The 15,817-nt window shown below is 42.2% G+C and overlaps 1 pseudogene; it reads right to left on the bottom strand.

Moving 5' to 3' along the window:
* Positions 1 to 2,359: 2,359 nt before the first annotated feature.
* Positions 2,360 to 10,683, bottom strand: LOC130378541 (histone-lysine N-methyltransferase PRDM9-like; annotated as a pseudogene).
* Between the last annotated feature and the right edge of the window lie 5,134 nt (positions 10,684 to 15,817).

The following is a 15,817-nucleotide window of genomic DNA, read 5'->3' on the forward strand; positions in this document are numbered from 1 at the left end:
CCCTTCGCCACAAATCTGGCCTTGTACTGCTCACACCCATCACCGCCCTCTTTAATGGAGTACACCCACCTACCTCCCACTGTCTTTCTGCCCTCTGGCAATTTTGTCAGGGTAAAGGTCTGGTTCTCCTCCAATGACTGCATCTCCTCGTCCATTGCCCTCTCCCATATACCTGCTTGTGATGATGTCATAGCCTGCTTAAAGGTCAGTGGCACACCGCACACTGCTCGGTAGCAATAGTCAACACTGGTGAGTGTGCTATCATCATCCCCACTATCATCCTCAGTAGCATAATCACAGAGATAACTTGGGGGCTTACGCTCTCTAGTGGGGTACCTCCCACTGCTTGGGGCCTGTGGCGTCACCTTTTGGTGCTCCTCGCTATCATCCTCTGGGGATTGTGGACTGTCAGTCTGTACGTCTGTGCTCTGAGCACTGGGCTGTGGTGCGTCGGTCTTGTCACTATTTACAATGGGGTCAAGTCCTAAGTCCTGAGTCTGAGTCTCGCTGTCACATGTGGTCTTAGTGATAAACTTGACCAGTCTGTGCTTCTGCACTTTACCTTTGGTGGGGTAGTAAACTAGATAGGCTGGGCTGCCTTTGTCGTGCCCTACGAAAAGACCCTTCTCACACCTGGGATCTAGTTTACCCTTGTCTTGTATGTACGCATAACACTCTGACCCGAATTTGTGCATGTTGGCTAGATCACACTTCTTCCCTGTCAGTGCTGTGTATGGTGTTGTGCCTATGTGCTTGTTAAAGCATCGGTTTCTGGTGTATGCTGCTTCCTGAACGGCGTAATGCCATAGACTCTTAGGTAAGTTGCTGTCAATTAGCTTACACCTTGCCATCTCAAAGAGAGTGCGCCCTTCCCTCTCAGCTATCCCATTCTGGTGTGGGGAGTAAGGACAGGACGTCTCTTGTCTGATGTTGTTCTTTCGCAGGAGTGTCTTAAACTCTCTGCTTGTGAACTCGGTCCCGTTGTCTGACCGGATGCATTTCACACTGCCATAAGGCGCTATGTCAGCCAAGAACTTTTCAGTAGCCAGTACGGCATCACTCTTTGCTTTGAGGAAGTATGTGAATACTCCTGTGCACACATCTGTAAAAGATTGCATGTACCTGTAACCCTCGATTGAACCATTGGTCACTGGACCAGCTAGATCAGTGTTTACCAACTCCAGTGGTGTTTTCACCTTGTCTGTTGCATTTCTGTTTCTCATCCGAGTAAACTTCCCCTCTATGCACACATGACATTCCTTCCCGGTTTTAACGCGCTAACAAGCTAACACACTTTTGCTGACTAGCTAACGTTTGCCGCCACTTTCCGTTGTTGCAACTATCGTCGTCGTTACTGGGCCCATAACCTGTTAGCAGGAGCACTACTAACACAGCAGTAGTCCAACAGTGCAACAACAGAAAAGTAGACGAGACGAGTTTTACTCTTCAGCCTCAAGGCATATTTATTTTGTAGTGAATAACTAAACTGCTCTTCCAGCCTTCATGTTGGGAGCGGGCCAAGAGAATGATCAATTCCAGAACATTCATATTTATAGGGGGCATGACGTCACCAAACATATCACATCTATTATCAAACTGATAACGCCCCCTTGTGGTGTGGAACAGATATACAGTACAGAATACATCACAGTCAATCATACATACTTATGTCAACAGAGTCCGCTGCTGTTCCAATTGCAGGTACGTACTCGCGTGCTCGCAAGTCTGTGCTTGAAGTACGGACTTGCCAAGTACGTACTTGCAAGTCATCGAGTCCGTAGTACGCGTGCTAGGAACTGAGAAACAGCCATGCTCCTGTCTGGCCGGTTAGCCGTTATAGTCCGCAGCTGTGGCTCATAGGCTAATTGAGCCACACCCATTCTGGAGCTCTTTAAGAGGGCCAGAGTTTTCAAGAGAGTCTAGCTGCAGACATCCACCCACACGCTCCAGACATCCACCCACACGCACTTCCGCTGCAGACAGAAACATCCACCCACACGCCGGAAATCTTTAATAAAAAATAAAAATCGGCGAATAAAATAAAAATTGGGCGTTACGTAATGTGTTTACATAAATGAACGGGCGTTAAGTAATGTGTTTACATAAATGAACGAAATAAGTTAATTTATAAAATCGGATAAACGCTTCCGGTTTTGGACAGAAGACCTGACACTCGCTGTTGACTTTAAGCTGGAGCTTATGGCTCTTCTCTTTCTGTAAATACACAAACCTTATTCAGAATTCCCTCTGTGTTGTACTGCAATCATCTCAATTTAATATTTGATAGGACACAAACTGATACTCCTTTTTAAAGCTGAAGGGCATCAGAGATTGAGGCTAATAATTATTTTAAATACTATGTATGAGTGGACAGGAATAGATAGAACAATTCCCCTTTAGCTTCACCTTTTCTGACATATTTATATTAGGTCTAGCTATGTTACATTCTGTTGTCTTAACATAAGGTTCGACTGCATTCCAACATAATTGATCATGTTACAGTATTAGCACTTTTGCATTCCTAAATTCTTACTCTGAACCATCATTCATTTAATATCTGGCTCTAATCGTCTATAATATTGTCTTACCTTGTGCTGCTGGACCACCTTATTTGCCCATATTTAAATACGACAAACTCAAGTCTGTGTTTTAACTTAGCTCTGTGTGTAACCAAAGTGAATAAGTAAAGTCATACAAAAAATCAATACATTGTAAACGTTATAACACTTTATTAAGAACACTCAACAGATAACTGAACTCAGAACCTCAACACACACACACACACACACACACACACACACACACACACACACACACACACACACACACACACACACACACACACACACACACACACACACACACACACACACAGCAATGTCACTGGCTGTCCACCCAGCGACCCAGAAACATGGCGTCGACCCGAAGATCCTCCTCAGCTGCCATGTTAAGGAAGACCTCCATGTCTTCCTGAAAATCAAAAGGTGAAGAGCAGGGGATACTTTTCTTCTTCATCAGTTGAAGAACGTATCCTTTCCAGGAGCTCCTGCTGTTCTTTTGCGTCCATATTCGGAAATGTGGGCTCGACTACCTTCCCCCTGAGCAAACCTGCATTCTGACGCAGCCAGGCAACTCCAGCCACAATGTTGTCAAGTGGCCCCTGTTTAATGGAAAATGAAATGCCACCAAGTTGGAATCATTTTATATTCAATTATATTATTTTTGCAACCAGTTAGTTACTTAAACTAAGACTTGGAACTGTAAGGTTCTACACCCCGGACTGCAGACAAGCCCATCCAGATAATAACACATCAAATTAGACAACAACGGCACTGTGGTGGGAAACATAACTGGAGGGGGTAAGTCTGTCTACAGAGAGGAGGTCCTGAAACTGTTGAACACTGAGTGAGTTGAACACCAGAATAATTTTGTCCTCTTTAAATACTTAGAATAATGAAAGACCATCACACCTAGGAGGATGGCACATTCTTTACAAAAGATTATTGTCATGACTGAATGGTGGAAGATTCAGGGAAATTAAAGATTGTTGTAGGAGTAAATGAACAAAAAAAGATCAAACAAATGCAACTTAACATTAACAGCATTAAAAATATATAAATAAAAACGTACCTCATGAATGTCATCTCGCCTTCTCTTCTTCAGTTTAAAAACTGGTGGCACCTCACCCCGAGGAAGAGCCTTAGATGTGTTAGTCAAGAGTTTGCCATGGCTCAAATATTAAGAATTAAAGGAAGAAAGAGAAATTAATACACTACAAATACAACAGAGACACTCATGTGTAATAATTTCTTAGTCAAACAAAGGTGACAATAATTTGGCCTTACCTTCCAAGGTCAAGATTTTCAATCAGCATGATACGCCACCATTTTCTCAACGATGGCATATCAGTCTAATAAAATAGAAAAAAAATATATCAGCCATAATATAAAATAACTTTTTAGCTTTGAATAAGCAAGGGAACTTACAACAGTGAAGTCAAAGGGTGCATCCATGACTTTGTAAAGGGCATAGGCCTACTGTAAATAAAACAATAATTTTATGTTAATATTTTTTAAGCACAAAGAGTAAATAAATCCGCCTGATAGTCACACCTACCATCAACATGAAGATGCCACAGTCGATGCCATACTTTTGCCGTGGAAAGCCCTATCATGTCAGAAATGAGTTAGTATTTGTACTTCTAGTTTCACAGTATCATTAAACAACAATATATTTACCTCGATGTCCAAACCAGTCGTCTCTTTCCATGGCCCAGGGCTGAGAGTCTGACAAAGGTTTCTAAAATGGAACAGACAGCAGCATTTAGAGCATATCAATCATGCAAAATATGGCCTTTTTTCATGTACCGCACACATGACGCAATCTATTTAGTCAGGAACAAGATCTTCATGCAGTCACACACACCATTTCAGCAGCCTTTTTATGGTACCATTATATAAACTCACTTAGTGGTTTCAATTTATTGTAAGTTTAGGAGTTCACAGTGTGTGGACATTTCTTGTTAAATTCTAAGGTTAAGTTGATATCCAATATTCATGTTATATATAAGCAGCACCATAAAATGGCTGCTATACAGATTAGAACATGATCTGGAGAACAAACATTTTGGAACAAACAGAAAGGCATTGAAACTGCATCAATCAGGAACATCAATAAGAACCATCATGGAAGTTTGTGTTAGTGACCTCAACAGTTCTCTCATTTCTAGATCGCCAAATCCAAACTGTGCATGTTCACATTTGGAATCCAGAAAGAATATCTCTCTCTGGCCTGTGTCCAAAACCTATGATTGCAGTTAATGACAATTACATAACATTGCGTGAGATGACAAGACAACACAACACAATACCAACTCAATCACTGAACAGTCTAATATGGAATAGGCCTACTGATTATTTTTCAGAACATTAAATGAAAGTTTAGAAAAAAAAAAGTAGAGCAGTTGTGCTAAACGATACCACAATGTGCATTAAATAAGTACAATTTGGAGTACACTCAGTGTGCAAGAGGTAGTTTGGTCTATTTTCGTAATTTCATAATTTGCGTAATGAAAGTCACATGTCATAGTTAGTATCGCTACTTACAGATAACAAGAAATGTCCAGGTTTCCAAACAGGAATTACAACAGCGTCTCTGAAGTAAACATCATCCTAATAATAAGGAAAAAAGTTGAAAATAAACTGTGAAAATACAGGAAGAATATATAGACAGAATAGAATAGAATAACAATTGTCCTGCAACTTCTCTTCCCGATTGTTCTGATTGATGCATTTATTGTAAATGGGTGTGGTTTTAAGTTCCCTGAGTTTATCATTTAAATTGAAACCAGTAGGGCATAATAGACTTACAGGTAAACTTGAAAGTGGGTCACATGCTGTTGGATATCGCCAAGTCAGAACAGCATTGAGATCAGCCACAAATATGCTCTTCCCCTGTGTAATAAATTTAAATCATGAGCAGAGACATCAGAAACTAATAGATCGGTAAAGAAATGCAAGTCTCGTGCATTTATAATTGTATCGCTGTGTTTTGAATATTCACCTACCATAACCTCCAAGTGCAGCTGAGCCGAACGTGTCACATCTTCGTGCAGTGAGTCCCGTTGTTACACCGAATTCTGCGACCCACCGAAAAGTGTGACCCGAGGGGGCGCTGTTGAATAATGTGCAACTCGCGCTCCAGACATCCACCAGCACGCAATTTCCAGCGTGTGGGTGGATGTTTCTGTCTGCAGCGGAAGTGCGTGTGGGTGGATGTCTGGAGCATGTGGGTGGATGTCTGCAGCCAGACCCCTCTCAGAGTTTTAGACTGGAGGGGCTGGAGTTGTGCAAGTGACTCGACAGTTGTGCTGTGTTTTAAGTAAAGAGATGCTTTTTAACAACAACGTGCGTGAAGAAAGCTCTTTTTCACAAGGATAAATAAATAAATACATACAAATGTAATAAATATAACAATGACGTCAGATCTACGATACCTTACTCTCAAACTATTTTTCTTCTGAACATTTTTTGGGTAAAAACCTTCACTCATACAGACATGAATATAAATAAATACATAAAGTTGATAAGATAAACAATTAACCGTTCATTTGCCCTTTTAACATATAACAGGAAGAACCATGTTTGATTAGATTCGAATAACAGATGTCTGGGAACCATTTAGTTTCTTCACATGGTTGTTTGGGTGGAGACTCCTCTGTGAAGTTGTTGGTGACTTTTGAGATGACAAGATTGACTAAATGTTTTCCCACACTGTTTACAGTGGTATGGTTTCTCTCCTGTGTGGATGCGTTGGTGTACCTTTAGATTACCAGATTTACTAAATGTTTTCCCACACTGTTGACAGTGGTATGGTTTCTCTCCTGTGTGGATGCGCTGGTGTTTCTTCAGATCACCGGACTGACTAAATGTTTTCCCACACTGTTGACAGTGGTATGGTTTCTCTCCCGTGTGGATGATCTGGTGTCTCTCGAGTTCGTCAGATCTACTAAATGTTTTCCCACACTGTTGACAGTGGTATGGTTTCTCTCCCGTGTGAATGATCTGGTGTCTCTTGAGTTCACCAGATGTACTAAATGTTTTCCCACACTGTTGACAGTGGTATGGTTTCTCTCCCATGTGGATGCGCTGGTGAACCTTCAGACTATCAGAGCGACTAAAGGTTTTACTGCACTTCTCACATCTGTGTTGTCCGGCTCCTTCTGCTGGAATCTGGCTCGTGCTTTGGACGGTTCCCGGGGAGGCTCCGATTGGTTCTTGATAGGAGGCTGCAACGTATGGGTGGAGCCTAGGCTCCACCTTGATTTCTCCACTCCTCAGCAGTCGGCCGTACAGGTCGCCGTGGCTCCTCTTCATGTGTTTGTGGAGGAAGATCTGAGACGTGTAGGAGTACGGACACTCGGGACAGGGGAAAGCCTGTGCTGGTGTCAGCTGGGATCTCCCTCCTAGGAGAAAGAGAGAGTCATATGTATTTTATTTGCTGATGGCTGGTTTAAGCAGCCTCACCTGGCCAGAGTCAGGTGGTTTAGGCTTTGGGGCTTGATAAGGCTGCACAGCCTAATCAAGCATACCTGAATTAGTATACTTATATGGTTTTTTGAAACCTCCATGGTACTGAATATTTTTCTATTATGTTGTCATCTTTTGTTTATTATATTTAAATTTATGTTAAAAATTCACCATTTCCTGTATAACTGCTTAACTGCTTTGTTAATGTAGATGTTTATTGTCCAAGCTCTTTTGAATTAAAATGAGATGTGGTCATGAAGGGCCGCATAGAAACCAAACCCTGACAGAAAGAAAGACTTGAAGGCAGACCTTTAGTAGAGCTCTTGTTGTTCCACAGTTGATCAAATCCGATTCCCAGATGTCTGGCGTATTCGTCCCCATACCAGACCAAGAGCTCTGCTCCTGAAGTCACGAGGCCACAGGAGCGATACAGAATCCCTCCTTTGTGCTGAAACGCTATTAGGTTCTGTTCCTCTTCATTACGAGCACAATTGACGTACCTAACACACAGAGGGGTACGTCAACACACCTTTACAGTCTATCTTCTGCACATGTCATAGCAACACAGAAAATATTGTGGATCTAATCAGATAACAGACACGGAGAAATATAAATGTTATCAATCAAGTAATGATAGTAAGATAATTGAGAACATTCTTCATGCAGTAGATGGTATAACAACAATTTCCCCCCGGGGATCAATAAATTATTTCTGATTCTGATTCTGATAAAAGTGAATAGGGTCCTACCTCATCCAGTTAGAAAGTGTCTCTCTCTTTGCATCAATGTACTCATTGTGTCTGCTTTTGTAGATCTGGAGAAATGTGTTAATCAGACTCTATGCCATCCAATAAACACACAAGCACACACACAAGACTAGATCAAAATAAATGAATACAAACACACTGACCTCCCAGGAGTATCCACTCTCCAGGGCTCCCTCTTCATCTGTCCTGTGTCCTTCGTAGGGTCCAAAGTGTGTTCCAATGGAAGGCCACCGTCTCCACAGTAAAACACCCCTAGACCGGCCCCAGGGATCCTAGAATCTCTGATCTACCCCACATGAGATAGAGATGGAGAGAGGAGGAGAGTCGTACAGTGAGAGGAATACATAGAGGGAGGGAGAGGTGGAGGAGGGAGGAGAGATAGAATACACACATGGAGAGGGGAGATGTAGAGATTGAGGCAGAGAGAGACAAAGAGAGGTGAGAGGAATGGAGGGAGGCAGAGAGGTGGTGAGATGGAGGGGGGGAGAGGAAGATAAGATAAGAAATAAATGGAGATGTGTAGTTGGGAAACAAGTGAGAAAGAGAGATTTAGACAGGAAGAGGGAGGGAGGAAAGGAAAGAGGGGGTTGGGACAGGGGGGGGGAGTTCAGAGAGGGAGTCACAAAGAGAGGCAGATAGAGGGAAATGGGGGGAGAGAGGGAGAGATAGACGGAAAGCACGATTCAGGAAGAAGAACCATTGGGGGAGAGAGATATATCCATCTGCTTTGGCAATATAACTGTTCACATTACTGTTTTTATATACATTAGCTGGGCAATGTATTAAACAATGAATGATATACTGTCTCATTGGACGGGGAGAACTTTGTTGTGTTAAAGTACGACATATACCTCAAACCCAGCGGGCAGCGTCTTCTTGGCTCTGTCTTTCTCTCGGACAGCAACGGGGTGATCAGCCATGAAGACGATAGGACCGTGGACCTCGCACTCTTCGAGGAAGAAAGTCCTACACTCATCACAGACTGGAGAGAGTTCATTTATTTATTACGTCCAAAAGAGCTTCAGCTACAAATCTATATTAAATAGACAGAAACAGGAAGATTAAAAATTGGTTTGTGAATGAAAAAGAGGTGCACGCACGCACACAGAGAGAGAGAGAGAGAGAGAGAGAGAGAGAGAGAGAGAGAGAGAGAGAGAGAGAGAGAGACCTCTTACAGAAGTAGTCGTCATCCTTCGGTATTTCCGGTTCTTGGTAGTTAACTCTGAGAACACTTCTCAGGTTCCTCCCTCTTGAATAAACACTTGAGCCCTTCATATGTTCATGGAGAACTGATTCACACACACACACACACACACACACACACACACACACACACACACACACACACACACACACACACACACACACACACACACACACACACACAGTTACAGACTATACGTGCACAACAAGGTGTTATTGCAGGGAAGCAGTGGTGAGATCAGAGCTAACCCAATGAGACCTCCTCCTGGACTGCAGAGCCCCTCTCTACTCCTCCTCCGGGGGGGTCGATCTCTGGATGAGAAGGAGTGGTCCCTCCAGAGACCTCCTGGTCACTCCAGCCCCGCCCTGAGAGACTCTGACAGACAGAACCTCTAGTTAGGAGTACTCCCTGTTTTATTAATGTGGGTAGGACACACCTTACCTCCTAGCAACAATACATCTAAGGTTATACATCGTGCTGGTGTAATTAATACCCTTAATCCATGAGTCTGCTGTCACACGGACATGAAGCAGGTCTCGTACCATAGAGGACAGGACATGGTAAGGCTGCTGAAGGTGATGTGTGCTGTTTTATACCTGTCAGAGCTAACCCAATGGACAGGCCTGACACACACACACACACACACACACACACACACACACACACACACACACACACACACACACACACACACACACACACACACACACACACACACACACACACACACACACACACGAAAGAAGCAGTGATGTGTACAGCAGCACCACCTGTGTCTGTATGTATAGCAATGTACTCAGTAAAATAGTATTTAAGTATGAGTGGTTTACCAAGAGACGACATAACCAAATGGTTTTCCTTGATCTGCAGGAATCTTTTTTTCTCTGCCATACAGAGGCGGTTCCATTTTGTTGTGGAAAAGTATGCCCTGATATCCGCAAAGTCCTCCTTCACCACAAACAGACAACATAATGTCCAATACTGTTCATCTACAACCTTACCACTTTGTAGATAAACAACCTTAACTACAACCTTAACACATTGTAGAGAATACTGAATATATCAAAGTCAACAGTTAGAGCAGCCAATTAACTGTTGTAAATCTCACATATTTTTCATCAAATAAAGTAATATCGGTCTCCTAAATTGCCATTCTCTCCATGGAGGGGCCCTTTCATGAACACATTGGTCTTATCTGATCGTATTTAATGGTGATTAACTCACCAATGTTGCATGAACAGATGTTTAAGGTATTGATATGGTGTCTCACCTCCTCCACTGAGTTACTCATCTGACTGGTAGGCCTACAGCTTGAGTCCAGATCAATCGTCTAACAATGAAACATAATTAGAACATCTGGGAAAGATATCGACGGCTAACATCCCTTTGCTAAGTTAATAAGAGTTACTTAACGTTGGTTAGTGAATTGGCGCTGACAAGTCAACAAGATGATTGGAGGGATTCTGACCATAAATCACTTACGTCCACTTGTGCTTAGTTATGTTAGCCATTAAATAAGATAATAACCAAACAAGTTTCAAATATAATACATTTCAGAGCATAATATGCCTTACCACATGCACTTGAATGGCACTAAAATGGAGATCCGAGATTCTATGGTTCAGTTGATTCGGCCCCAAACTGAGAAGAAGCGGGAACACTTGGGCGAAGTCCCGCCCCTTTCCGGTAGAGCCCACGGCACATATGTACGGTGGCTGGTACTAGATGCCCTACGGCGGCGTCTAGAACGTCACCACTGGCGGCCATAGTACCACAGTAAGCTGCTCACCCATAACATTATGTTGGTAGTGATTCATGTTTTTTTTAAACAACTATAACTTGCTCAATTTTCAACCGATTTACAAACGGTTTGGTTTATTACAAACGTTATTAACGTGGTTATGATATTGTATTTTAGAACATTATTATATTTTTCATTATTCTATCAAAAGTATGCAGTGTCATAACTACATCTCTGACGATTATAACAAACCAAACCGTTTGAAAATCGGTTGAAAATTGAGCAAGTTATGGTTGTTTAAAAAGTACATGAATCACTACCAACACAATGTTATGGGTGAGCAGTAGGGATGGGCAAAATGATTCTTTTCCGGGAACTAGTTCTTTCAGTTCAGTTCACTATAACGATTCGTTTATTTGATTCGTTCGTTTTGATTCGTTCGTTACGTCAGATTACATCTTAAAAAAAAATAAAAAAATAAAAACTTTTTTTTATAATTCTTTTTTTTTTTTTAATTGGTCGTGGGTCCGCCAAGACCGCAGTCCGCCGTTTGGAGATGCCTGCTATATAGTATGTTGAACGTCCCACCAATATTTATACCACTTGCTTACTCTCTATATTTCATTCATGGTTTTACATTTATAATTTTATTTTACTTTACATTTAATTCTTCATTGTTCAGGCATTACAGAACTTGCATGGTCATAAATAAAAAATACGAACTGCAGTTTAATTACTTTGTTTGTTCTTAAATTGACATAGAATGGAGCAAAGACTCCTGGGATTGGGAAATGCGTTTATCCAATAAACAGATGGAGGTCAAGTCTATTTTCGAAAAAATGTAGGGGGATATATGAGTCGAATGGTATGACCCAAGATACGTCAGAGAGAGAAAGCGCGCATATTCGACGGTACCGCCTTGTCATTGGTTTACCCAGGTGCCATTCCAACACCATTGCTACCTCTCATTGGCTGAATCTTTGAGGAAGTTGTAGACTCAATCAATATAAGTCGCGGGAGACGGAGCTCTGTTCGTTTGTATATTTTATTTACGTGACCATATGTTTGGTTGATGTTAAAAAAAAAGAATCAAAGAACCAGTTCTTCTTGTTTTGGGGAACCAGTTCTTGTCGTTCACGTTCGGGATTCGTTCGTTGTAACGAATCAGTCGCGACCGACACATCCCTAGTGAGCAGCTTACTGTGGTAAGATGGCCGCCAGTGGTGACGTTCGACTCCATTGGCCAGCAGCGCGGACGAGGCATCTAGTTAAAGGCCCACTATGCAACTTTTTTAGCCAAAATTACATTAAGTATGCAGGTTGAGAGTTATGCTGATGGTTCTGCATCCATTTCTGGGTCGGTTGGTGGGTGTGTCATTTTCCCATGTGGCCTCTACAGTGAAAAAGCGCATATGCAACTTGATGTGTTCGGACCGAGCGCTTCCGGATGTGACGCGGCGGAAGTATCCTCGAAAATGTAGTCAGATTGTAGTTTCGAAAATGCTTTACGGCACAGACACACACCCAAACATGGCACCGGCTAGATATAAACAGCCAGTTGCGAGGCAATTTGGCTTGATTTACCTTAATATAACAGGCTAGGAATCATTGCGATGGTTCCATTATACATTTTTGTTCGATTGTTCGTTGTTTCAACTCCCCCTTGCGCATCTTGGCGGAGAAAATGAATATGTTTCTGCCGGCGACCCGCCGCCCACTCTCGCGGGAGTCTCGGGTCTCGCGAAGTAACGAATTGCTTTGCGGCACAGACCCCCAAACACGGAACCGGCTCGATATAAACACAAGTAACTAAGGGATTGTTACATTCATCATAGATCAGCCGACTAAAAAGAGACAGAGAAACCCAATGTCGGAAGAACAGAAGAAGAGAAAGGGGAGACTGACCGACAGAGAGGCCAGACACGAGTAAACGTTGGGCAAGCTTTTCAGGAATAGCGTGAACTGAAAGAAAAAGAAGACTTCAAATCAGACTCCGACTTGGCCGTGTTGCTTTTGAAATTGAAAGTACCCTTGGGTGAACTTTGTCCTCGTGGTATTCTTGATGTTGATAGTCTCTGTACAAATGTGTTTGCTCAACCATTTTGTTGTGAGCCCTGTAAAAATTGTTTTCTCGACCGTTTTGTTGTGAGCCCTGTATGTTTCTAGCTTGCTTGGTTGCAGCCATATAAACACCTTTGTTTCCATTGGTGTTTTGCTGTTCGTCTGTCTCGTCCCCCAGATACAGACTGAATCCCCGAATCCAGGTTCTTGTTTATTTAGATTATTATGTTGGCCAACACTCTCACACTGATTGCTCTGTTCAACCTAAGATAAAACAATTATAATCTAGGATATAAATTCTCCCCGTCAACTATAAAAAGGATGGCTTTATGTTTATTGCAATACAAATACACCATTTTAAAAATGTATAACCTTGCCTACACTTTATGAACATTTACTTCGGACATGGCTCCACGCATTCGCCGGCTTCTTTGAAAACAAATGCACATGGCTCGCGTAGAAGTGCATGGGGATGGGTCGTCAACGAGTTGTTACGACAGTGTTGTAAAATATCTACTACGAAGCTGTAGGGGGCGCTGTGTAGAGAAATGTGCGTGCCAAAACCAAGAAAACAGCGAAGAAATTCCCGAAGTTGCATAGTGGGCCTTTAATATCTATGGGCTGGTAAGTGCAAAACAATATTACAAAACCGGATGCACTTTTACAAATTCTCAAACAAATGTACATTTTAGAAACAAATTCACAAAATTCAAAAAACGTTTACAAACTCTGAAACAAATTTACAAAGACAAAATCCTAACTGAAAGAGAAAGCACCAAAAGCCGGATCTGACCCAGAAGTGATTTGTTTTTCAACCCAGTCTCACCAAAATGCGTACAGATCGCACGGTTTGACACTTTCAAAATGCGTGCAGTACATACGCCAAATGACCTTTTCGCGTGCATATGATACGCAAAACCCAGCATTAACTACTGTGGAGGGCGGATGCGTACACATACCACGCATCACTTTATTTATACCCATACCGACGTCACCAGCGAGGCATGCTGCATTCATCTGTACTCAGAATTCGGGAATTTCCGTCTTCCGATAAGGAAAAGTGCAATAAAATGGTTGTTAAAGTCTGAAATTCGGTAGTACGTCACAGCCACAATTTGACACCGTTAAACTGGCAAGAAAAAAATATTTTGAAGTCTGTATGGTGAGTCGCGGCTGAGCCTCACATAATGCAGTCTATTGGGTTGGGTCTACCGGTACCTGGCAACGGTAACTTGCTGTACCCCTAACGTTTACGTTATTTGGATGAGAAAGGAGATGTATGATGATGGATTTACATCATACACTGGTTGCTCTCAGCGCTACGGCAATTAATCTGAGGTTCAGAAAATAGCAATAAAAACATCCGTCCGCTGTAGGTCCATATTTTCCCAAGCAGATGTACTGGAACACAGTCAGTTACAGATCTCGGAACTACAGAAGTCAGAAATTCCCGAGTTCCAAGTACAATTGAATGCAGCATCAATCCATTCAACGCTGAATATCGGCAAGGAAAAGGTAAGGTGAAACGACCGCCGCATCACCGGTAATATATGCTACCTATTTTTGATTTTACCTTACGTAGTCACTTGTCTTAATTACAGCGGGCGTGTTTGAATTGATTTCAGAAGTGTTTGCATTACGATATTGTAACGGTGGGCTGCTTTTTTGCTTAGCCTGTAGGCCTACCCAAACCCTTTCCCCATTGACATAAACCTACACTTATTAGTAGGGCCTACTTTATCCAGTACTGTTGCAGTTTGAAGTCTGTTTTATGCAACTGTATGACATCGTGGTCTCCTTGTTTCATGTTTTTAGTTACACATTAATTATACGCGCGATCGGGGTCCCAACCTCGATCCAGGGGTTTTAAAAATGGTGGGGACCAGGGACTACTTCGCGCGCTTCTTTTCCGAACTGGAGTGGTGACAATATGAAACCAGTGAACTCCCTTAACATCATGAAAACAAAAAAGAGGCTTTTTAATGCCCACATCTATATGTTTTATGCAATGCTGTACGCCATCGTGGTCTCCTTGTTTCATGTTATAAACTACACATTAACAATCCCGCAGTTGGTGACTTGGGCTGACGCCAGATCATTTTAGGAGTGTACTGCTCACATACATTCACTGTTCAAGCCGATCTGAGATCAGCTAAAATATTTGGCGGTGGTTTATTTTAGCAAGACATTACTAGTTGCACGCAGATGCACTTATGTGTTGGATCAAGGCTACATACACAGTGAAATGAATGAAGTTGGCCGACTTGTAGAAAGCAATGGGCCTATCTCACAAAAATCGGAAATGACGTCACACCGGGTAAACATTCTTCCGGCGTAGTCATTTTTGTATTGCCGTCAATGCACAAATGGATCGTTTCTTCGCCACTTCCCTGGTGGGTTTTCCGAAATTGCGATTCGAAGATGTGCAGAAGATTGTGGAGACACACTCAGCAACACCACAGCCCAGGCTGACAAAGGGGTACAAGTTTTTTGTGGAGGAGTTTGTACACAATTATCAAGGTAAGTTATCTAAGGTGTTTTGGGCTATCTAAGGTGTTTTGGGCTATCTAAGGTGTTTTAGGCTACTCAATGGCCGCCTTGCTCATTCATGTTTTGTGATGACAAGCAAACCATATACGATCCATATAGATCGTCAGAAATATTGTCTGTGTGTGAAATGTGTGTAAAATGATCATATTTGTTACGTGTAGACTATAATATTATGAATATAATTAGCCATGGTGGCTATGAAGTCTCCGTGTGTAGCGTTAGCATTTTAGCATTAGTTTAGCCAAGGATAGGTTCAGCTAGTTGTTTTCTTCCGATCAGCGACATATTATTAACATTATGTATATGCTAAGTGTCAAATATAGTTGATGGAAAGGTGGTAGTGAGAGGTAGATGCAACCGCTCGATGAGGAGGAATGAGGAGCCCCACATACTACATGTTTCTGCTGAGTTAGGGCCCGTTGGCCCAAGTCTGTTAGTTTTGATAGTCTGTCTGGACTAACAACTG

This window comes from Gadus chalcogrammus, unplaced genomic scaffold, assembly GCF_026213295.1.
Source record: "Gadus chalcogrammus isolate NIFS_2021 unplaced genomic scaffold, NIFS_Gcha_1.0 GACHA086, whole genome shotgun sequence".
In the NCBI taxonomy this organism is placed as follows: Eukaryota; Metazoa; Chordata; class Actinopteri; order Gadiformes; family Gadidae; genus Gadus; species Gadus chalcogrammus.